The sequence below is a fragment of the Oryzias melastigma genome, linkage group LG16 (assembly GCF_002922805.2).
Source record: "Oryzias melastigma strain HK-1 linkage group LG16, ASM292280v2, whole genome shotgun sequence".
In the NCBI taxonomy this organism is placed as follows: Eukaryota; Metazoa; Chordata; class Actinopteri; order Beloniformes; family Adrianichthyidae; genus Oryzias; species Oryzias melastigma.
The window spans coordinates 27,924,914-27,935,090 of NC_050527.1; the positions used below are offsets into that span (position 1 = coordinate 27,924,914).

The 10,177-nt window shown below is 36.0% G+C and overlaps 1 protein-coding gene across 1 annotated transcript in view; it reads right to left on the reverse strand.

The window, feature by feature from the left end:
* Positions 1–9,888: 9,888 nt before the first annotated feature.
* The window catches only part of crppa (CDP-L-ribitol pyrophosphorylase A), a gene marked incomplete in the record, with an annotated part of 44,723 nt that continues 44,434 nt past the window's right edge, over positions 9,889–10,177 (reverse strand). The window contains 1 exon segment of the mRNA XM_024258610.2: positions 9,889–10,091.

A 10,177-nucleotide genomic window follows, 5' to 3' on the forward strand; every position in this document is an offset into this window, starting at 1 on the left:
GGAGTCTTACATGACACTGTATATCTGTCAGCAGGAACGCCTCCGTCTGCCAGGAGGACGATTAGGAAATATAAGAGGGACCGGCGAGTGAGAAAGCTGAAGGAGGACAGTCAAACGGTACATGGTTCCCGCTGGGAAACACGTGCGCGGACAAGACGGACGCACTAAATTCCACAGCCGGCCGTCCTGATGGGACGTGACAGTATAAAGCGGAGGAGAGAGCCTTCGTTTTCACTGACAGGAAGTGGGAGAATGATGGGGTCTCATAAATCATTCTGGACGCCTCTCCTCCAGCTGCTGAGCGGATCCGTCTCAGGGCGCCGCTGACTAGGCCAAAATATGGTGATATTCAGTCCTACGACTGACTCTCAATGTTTTGTCATCAAGTATCGATCTTTGATTTTCATTTGAAGAGACTGTAAAACGTTACATTCATCATCCTTTGGTGAGACGTTCCTTTGGAGGTAGATAGGGGGCGCCATGCACCAGTGTGTCTGACAGCTACTTGAATTATTTCATTTTTGTTGTAGCGGCTCTGCTGATCATGTTTACTGTTGACACTGACATTTATTACTGATTTACACTAAAGTGTCTATTATTTGTTGTACAAAATAAGACAAAAGTTGTTTATCATGATTGTGTTCAAGCTAAAACTAAAATGGGGATATATTTCTTAAAAAATGATGTTTTCTTCTTTATATGTGAGTTTTTAGAGGTGATTTTTACCAGTTATTGGAGTACTGCGATATCATAATCATGAGGTACTCAGTGATTCCCAGCTCTACTGCTGGGTATTTCTGTACTCAGCAGACAAAAAATGCTGTTTCAAAAGATCGTATTTGTGACACAGAAAATAAGTTGGGCGGGGCCACAAGCTTCCTGCTCCGCCCCATTCTGGATCTGGATCAGAACTCTATGACTGGATAGAAACGAGATTGTTTTCCATTTTTGTTGCACCTCTAATGTTAGTTGTGGTTGTGAGGGGCTGTAAGCTAGAGGGAGAGGGTGTAAATAGATGGATGATGGGAAATGAGGGAAACTCCTTTGTAAATGTTGTTTTTAACATGTTCTGTTTTTGGTATTTTTCTGATTAAGGAGGAAATTGAGCTTAAAATGGTTTATCTAAGTATTTTATTCAGTTTGTTGTGAATCTGGATCAGAAACCAAATATGTATTTAGTTGTTTTTTTGCTGTTTAGTGATGCATCCAATTACAAACAAACGTCCCATCTGGCATCTGTCTCAAAACTGTCCGCCTGGACCGCTTTAAAACTGCTCGCCTGATTGGTCGGGGTTGTGAGGCGCTGTAAGCTAGCAGAGGGGACTTTAACAGTGCTGTCTCATTCAAATAACTTTATATATCATAAATAGATCTTTGGGCATCAGTTCAGCTCAAACTTCAGGTTCCAGCTCTTAACTTACATAATCTGGTGAGAGATAAACCAGGATTGTAAATGACTGACCGGCTCCTGTCCGTCAGATGAAGCTGCTGAAGGTCTGAGTGACTATAATCTGATCAGACGTGGATTCACATTCGACACAAAGTGTATTTACTTTCACCAACATGTTTACTGCAGCTTCTGTGTCGCTTTAGGAGTTCATATTTTCTCTCCAAAAGTCAAAAACAGTCATGAAGGTTTTTTTTTTTTCCAGATTGGCCTGGAGAGTTTAACTGAAGACTAAAGACGATTTGTCTTTAGTTATGAAATGGTTAAACCTGTACAGGAAATATCAAAGTCATAGATCAACGTAGAGATGTTTTTCTATGGGTATGCTGCGGGCGTCATGTCGTAGAGAACACTTCTACAACATGGAAGAGGGAAGTAGGAGAGACACTGTGGACAGATTTTACTTTATTTTTTGACTCCGCCCCCAAATCCTGCAGACTCTCCAAGGATCCCGTTACTGCAGGAGTCGCAACCTTCTACACTTGACGAACCATTTAAGTCCATTTCTCACTGAACAAATCCAACTGGAGCCACAAAGTCTCAGCTCATCCTTTAGAAATATAAAACACTGATTCTTGTAATAAATATAAATTAAAATCTTTTTTGCATATGTGCAACACAAAGAGAAAACTGACTTTTCCCAAAATATGAAACAGTTATAAACTTTTAACTGAGGTTCACATGGTTTCCCTTCAAAATAAAAGACACTGTGTCACATAGAATCTTCTCAATGCAGCAAATATAGTCAGATAGTGTCACTTTAAAGTTTATGTTTTACGTGTGTGTGAATGGGTGAATGTGTGAATGGGTCTGTGACTGTTCTCCTCGAAGCAGAGTAGAAAGCGCTGTACAAGTAAACACCATCTACCATTTCAGATGCAGCCGCTCCTCTCTACGACCACAGACCTTGACAAAAACAAAACAGTTTGTTTCTGTTATAGAAATAGAAGTTTTTTTAAACGAGTGCTGATCTAAAGTCGTAAACGTTCAAGAACAGAGCGTCCTCCACAGGAAGGACATCAATGGAAGCAGCAGCAGAACATGACGGACGTTCTCACAGCAGTATGGGGGGCGCTCCATCATGGGGGGGTCTCGCCCGCTGGAGGTGGGTTGACTGAGCGGCGTCGGAGGAGTTGAGCAGCAGAACCGCAGCTGTTTTCATGGTGTGAGTGCCCAAAGAAAATAAAATCTCTGGTTATTTAAGGTGCAGCCTCTGTGTCGCCCTCCATCATCAGGTGGTGCAGCAGCTGTTCTCTGCTTTTTCACATCTTTTCAGTATTTATTCCTTTGGGTCATTTTGTTCCGTCTTTCTTTTCTCCAATGGTTGGTCCTGCAGGAGCCGAACGCCGGAGGGAACGGGCGAGGAGCGTTACGGTGAAATAAAATGATTTGAACGTTTGAGATTCTGGAGACGAGATTTAAGGGAGAAAAACCTGAAACGTTCATGTTCAGCTTCTCAGGTTTTGAGAAATGTTTTCATGACGACAAATACAGTTTTACTGGAAGTAAAAGAGAAATATTTCACATTTAAGGTTTTTAAACAAAATGTAAGTTCTTTTTTTCTGTGAAGTAATAAAATGTACCGTAAAATTAAATTAACTATTAATATTAGTTAAAGTTAATTTAGAGAACTGTTAAAAATAGAAACCCACTTTAGCTTAAAGCTGGATTCATATAAGAAGTTCACGAAGTTTTCAAAATAAAACACTTATTTACCGTTTTTGATCCTTTAAACACTAATTAAATTGTATATCATATTTTTTAATAATTAATGTTTTTATTTACATTTTTATATGTAGAAATAGTTATAATTCTTGTTTTTAATGACTAAATGATGCAGTTTTTGATTTTTAGTTGTACATTTATTATTCACAGTAAATGATTTCTTCATTGACTGATCGTATTTTTATTTACTGTGAATTAATTTGCTATAAGTTCTTGTTTGATGACTGAATAAAGCACTTTAGTTTTGTTTTATTTGTAATTTTTTTAGCAGTAAAATCTTGTCTTTAGTAAATAAATGAATGATTCACTGACCAAAGAGAACTTTTTAATATTTTGTTTCATCAGATACATAATTGTTAATGAAACCATTTTATTTATTCTAATATCCCTTTAGAGTGAAAGAAAAAATTTTGTTAAGTTTAAATTAAATATACTTTTTAAGTACTCTTAATTTGACCAAAATAATCAAATTTTCTTCTTCTTCAAAGTTAAACTTATTTTATTTTGATGAGAAATTAAAAAGCTGCCGTGGGCATGGTTGAGCTTTTATTTTGTATTTTTTGCAAAGATTGATTGTTTTAGATCCGATCAACATGAATGCTTCAGAGTTTTTGTTTTCCTGCAAGAATAATTAATTATTTTAATGAAAAAAAAGTCAAAATTCACTTTGAACAAATATTTTTTTATTTGAAGCAACTCATGTTTCTTAATTCAGCAATTCAGATGATTTTTTTCTTTTTTAATTCATGAGAGTTTTTTGAAACTTTAAAATTTCTTCCACTCTTCATCTCAAGGAAAGTTTAGAAATAAACAGAATTTATTATTAATTTTGAGGTCAAACCCACAATCTGAATTATTTTTTATCTCTTAACAGCTAAAATTGAAATAACTGAGTAAAATCTTTTTCTTTGAAACGTTTCAAAGAAAAAGATTTTACTGACGGTTAAAATAAATAGAATTTAAACGTCCATATGATCATACATTATTGTGATTAAAAACAAAAAAGGAGAATAAAGCTGATAGATATCGTTGAGAATGAACCCATCAGACTGACTTTTCCTTCTACCTCATAATCTTGATTTATTCTTTGACATCATTTGAATTCTAGTGACGTTTATTTTTATTCCTAATCAGCATCAATATTTTAATCTACTTTCTTGTTCATCTCGGATTCTGGGGCATAAATGTGAAGAAATACACAAACATGTCTCGACAGAGAGTGAGACCTGACCTCAGAACAGCAGCTAGAGGACAAGAAGCCAGAACGCTCACGGCCTGCAGCGCCCCCTACTGGAAACTGGCACATTGTGCTGGATTTTCATTTCAGAAATGTGAAGACTGGAGCGTGTTTTAAATGAAATAAACTGATTTATCGTGTAAGTTAAAGGATATTAGAAGTAAATAGTCTGAACTTCAGTTTATCGTTTAGACTGACTTAAATGTTTTTCATCTTCAAACTTGTATTTACTTCATTTATTGATGTTCTCTTGTTTACAGACCAGATTTGTTTGTTGTCAGTCTGATGGTTTTTTGGTTCATTTTCCTTCTAAGAATCCTGATTGTTAAAGAACTAAATCCTGTCAGAGTCTAACCTGAGCAGACAGACAGACAGACAGACAGGTTTCTGCCTGAAGGTCTCTCTGCTGCTCTGATTCTCGTTCTGAAATGTTCACTGAAGGACATGAATGTGCCGTTCCTTCTGTGGTTAAAGCTGCTTTAGTAACTGAGGCCGATCGCTCTTTAGTGCTCCACTCCACAGTGTTTGTGGTTGGGAGGGGATCGTTTTAGGTTTCCAGCAGATGGCGCTACTGTACACAAATGTTTAGTTACATGTTCAGCAGGAAAGAATGGAACGCTCTGAGCTTCTGTAGGACCTGTGGGTTTGTCTGATGTGTTGGTGTCTTCTCACCTCCTGACCCGTCTAAGGGCTTCATATGTCCTCATGATGAAGCTGTTGGGACGATGCTGAAAATATGAAACTGATGGGATGAAGCTGAAAACATGACACTGAAAGAATGAAGCTGAAAAACATGAAACTGATGGGATGAAGCTGAAAACATGAAACTGAAAGAATGAAGCTGAAAAACATGAAACTGAAAGGATGAAGCTGAAAACATGAAGCTGCTGGGATGAAGTGGAAAACATTAAACTAATGGGATGAAGCTCATGGGATGAATCTGCCTGGATGAAGCTGAAAAACATGAAACTGAAAGGATGAAGCTGAAAACATGAAGCTGTTGAGATGAAGCTGAAAACATAGATGCTGGTCTGAAGCTGCTTGGATGAAGTGGAAAACGGGAAACTGAAAGGATCAAGCTGCTGGGATGAAGCTGAAATGGTAAAGCTGAACACATGAATCTGTTAGGATGAAGCTGAAAACATGAAACTGATGGGATGGAACTGAAATGATGAAGCTCCTTTCAGATTCCTGGTTTCCTGTCTCTCTGTGAAAAGTTTCACACGGTTCCAGCAGATCCTGCGACTCCGTCGGGTCGTAAAGTGAGGTGTAACCGGACCTGAAGCAGACCTGGTTCTGGTCTCACTCTCTGCAGTGAAGGCGGCGCCGCCGAGGACGGCTGAGGTCTGCTTTCTGTCCAGAACCGTCGACGGCTTTGAACCGTCTGCCAGCTCCAATAACCGCAGAGTTCCAGAAGAATCGCAGAGCGAGGACGCCGCTCCACGCCGCTCCCGTCAGAAACTCTCACGTCTCTGTGGAGGCGATGAGGTTAACCTGAACCGTCCAATCAGAACAGCTGAACTCCAGACTTTTTCCGGATCATCTAACAAACAGAACCACCACAGACAGAAATAACTTCTGTTTTTCTAATTGTTCTAATATGTTTTTCTAATTGTTTTGTTGTTATTTTTTGCATATAGTTGTAAATTTTAAAAAGGTGAATCTATAAATCTGCACAAACAGTATTTTTACATTTTATTTTACCACTGACAACAATAAAGATATTAATAATATTGATCTGTTGTGAATTTCTTTGTTCTTTTTTCTGCTTTTGACTGTGTTGTGATGATGCTTTGTTATTGTGTAGTTCTACATCATTATATTAATCCTTATTTCTTATTTTTATTAATGAATATATAAAATTATATAAAAACTTTTTTATTCTACGTGTAGATTTTAAAAATTCTAGTTTTTGTTCTGAAGTTTAAACATTTTGTGTATTTTAGTTTTTATGATGTTTACATTTCTAAAATAGAATTTTGTTTAAAACCTTTTTGGAGTTTGAGGAACTAAATAAGAACTTTGAATTGTCTCTGTACATGAAATGTGCTATACAAATAAACTTGCCTTGCCAAATATTCATTTTTCTAGACTCGAGTATTTGTATTTCTATATCATTATTTACAGTTTTTTATTTGCTAAATAATGATACATTGATGCTTCTATTATTATTGATGTGAAAAGTCCTAATAAACTCAGCTGAAATATGTCCATCCATCCATCTTCTTGACCGCTTTGTCCCTTTCGGGGTCGCGGGGTGCCGGAGCCTATCCCGGCTACTGAAGGGCGAAGGCGGGGTTCACCCTGGACAGGTCGCCAGTCTGTCTCAGGGCAGCTGAAATATGTATATTTTTATATTTTCACTTAATTGTAACAGCGGGGTGGGATTATATAAGTTCGTTTCCCACTCCCTTTCAAACAGTCTATGAATCGTCTTTACTTCAACACAAATAAACTTGCTTCAGCTTCCCAGACTCTAAGCTAAATATTAACAAATGTGTTGATCATTTCTTTATAATTAAGATTTGTTTTTATCAAAATTTGAAATAAGTGGTTTAGAACGGCTCCAGAACCGCATGCAGCTTTGAGGAAAGATAGTAAAGACTTTAATGATGGATTTGTAGAAAATGCAACATAGAATGATGGTAAAATGTTCAATTTACTGTCAGAATAATTTCCATGTTTATCTGGAGTCCAGAGGGAACATTCTGAGAGTTCTGTAAACATCTGCTTTTAAAGGTTTCTTAAAGTCGTCCCAGTTCAGGTAAATCTGCAGCAGGAGGATCCTGTTTGATACAGGATGTATTTTATTTTGAAAGGAACTTATATGTACTTCTGTCTAATAAAGTAAAATAAAATTCCTAAATACAGAAAAAAAATCCCTTTTAATAATAAATGTTATTGATATAGCGCTTTCAAAAAGTACTCAGACACAAAACAAACAAATCGCTTAAACAGTAATAAGAAACATTCAATTTAAAAATGGACATACAATTTATGAAATACAATTAAAGATTAAAGTAATTTTTAAAAGTTTTAAGAGTTTTCTTAAATGAACAAAGGTCAGTGCAGTCAAATATTGTCAATATTATAAAAAGCTTTATTTAAAGTATCAAAACCATTTTAAAGTGTTTTGACAGATTCTGTCCAGCAGGTGTCACTATAATCAAGAATATGTTCAATTTCCATCAGCAGCAGCAAGAAATGATGTTTATGTTTCAAATAAAGGAACTTTTTAAATTTAGAATGTCTCTTTTCCTTTAGAAAAGACATTTTTAATCCTTCAAGTTAGAGTTTTTCATTCAGACAAAAAGATTCTTTCTCCGTCTTTAACCTGGAATTAATGCTGAACTGGAGGAAAGAGCTGCAGGTAACTGAATCACCTGTGGAGCTGATCACCTGGATCAGAGGGAGAACACGAGGACAGTGATGCTCCTCTGGCCTCAGGCGAGGTCTTTATTTATTCCCATTTTTGATCAAACCTGCATCTCCTTATCTTGTGTTTGTGGTCTGTGATCCGTTGAAGTTCTTCTTTGACTACTTTTGATCATCACAGCGTTGGGTATTCAGCGTATTACTTCATACAGGAACTGGTTTTCCTGATGTCTATTTACATCATTTGATCAAATAATCTTGGTTGAAAAAATGACATTTTTGAAATGAAATGTGAAACAGACGTTTTTATTCTCAGATATCAAACTCAAGACTTCTTAAGACCCTGTGAACAGGATCAGCTTTTTATCATCGGCTCCTGATTCTCGATTTGAGTACAGAAATACTCAGAATCGCAGTTTTAAACTAATTTATTTCTATATGTCCTCCATCATTTTAAAAACACAATTTTCATCTGAGTGAAGCTTTGTTTACCTTCTCCACAGATGCTGCACAAATCTGGATTTGAGGCAGAAACTTCATCAGAAGTCTCTTTCATCAGGAACGATCTGTTCGTTCTTACACAAAATAAACAGAAAACGTCTTCATCTGCAGTTCGCCAGCAGAGCAAAAGCTACACACACGTACTTCTGTTTAATAAACGTAAAAATAAGTAAAACTTGATCCACTAAAACCCTAAATATTAAAACAATTTCCCAAAATATTTCCCTCAAAAGTTTTTCTGTCTTTAATAAAACAGCCTTTTAAAGAGGTATTGTGTTCAAACTCAAAGTTATAAAGAGGCTGAGAGAGTTCACGATGGGAAACAAAAACTACGGTGGCCCCAAAGTACAAATCATTTTAATACAACACAAAACACATTAAAGAGCACAACCACAAACAAAAATAAAAAATTACATTTTAGAAACAAAATTCCAGAAACCAAAGCATAAAATAAAAAAATGTTTTGGAAAACAAAAGTATTTACGGAGCCCCTAAAGAGACATCGCAAAATAAATATTCTTAGTTGAAGAAAAAACAAAAAACAAAACAGTTACTGCAGTATTTTGTGCACATGAGATAGTAACTGTTATTTTATTTTATTTTTTCAACTAAGGATTTTTTTGTGATGTCTCTTTAGGGACTCCGTAGTATTTTCCAAATAAAAAGGAAACAAAATTAGAAACGTAGTGGTAGTTATTATGGGATGTCACTGATTGAATAATGACTGAACTGAACTGTAGTGAAGAACTGATTGATCAGTCACCACACGTTTACGGTGGGCGTGGCCAGAAGCATCAGCATGACAAATAACTTCCTGTTGAAAATGTAAACATTCATTTCCCATAATTCCTTCCTTTAGCAGTTTCTTATATCGTTTCATTTTTTTAACATTTCATTCTAATTTCTGGAACTTAGTTTTCCAAAATCCTTTTTTTTACATTTTGATTTCTTGTTTTTGTTTAAATGTCTAAAATGTAATGTTTTCATATATATATTTATACGTCTATTTTTTGGGGAACAAAAATTTGGAATTCAATACTAGAGAGATTTATTATTGTATTAGTAAATATATATGTATTTTTGTGTGTGTATATACATGTATTTATAGAGTATGCATGTATGTGTATAAATCAATATGAGGCTGATTACTTAGATTTTTTATGTTTGTGGAATATTTGTACATTTGATATGAAGTTTGTTTCTGTGTAAACTGTATATTTTCTTTGGGCTTTGATGAGCATAATTCCATTCCCGTTTTTGTTGATCATCATTTAAAAGATGTTAAATGTCACGTTTATACAAATAAAAGATTTTTTTTGCTTTTTAATGGTTGTTGCCTTTAATCTGTTTTTTTCCCTCAGGGCCACCGTAGGTACCGTACATAAACGTTTTACCTCGTTAGAGAGAAATCTTGAGTTCAGACTCACCTGAACACAGAAAGCAGAATAAAATTAAATCTGATTTCATCCAAACAATCTGAGAATTCAGATCAAAGCAGCAATTCCTGATCGCAGCGGCGCTGATGTCAAACATGTTCATGTGAGCCAATAAACGTCTTTCTTTCTCTGTCCTGCAGAACAAACACATGGATCCAGATTATAACTAAAGTAGAAAGATTTTCCTTTATTCTTTTTACACATCAGATTCATCTTTAGAAACATTTTCTCTTCAGATAGAAACATTTTACCTGCTGGATGTTCACACAACAGTGTTTTTCACTGACAGGTTTACAGATCAGAGGAAGTGAGTGTGCTGCTTCTACAAAGACTTTTATTTTGAAATTCTGCTGAGTGGATTTTGTGGGTTCTAATGTAGCCACGAGGGGGCCCAAGCCAGGGTCTCATTGTGCCGGTCCCAAGCCCGGATAAATACAGAGGGTTGTGTCAGGAAGG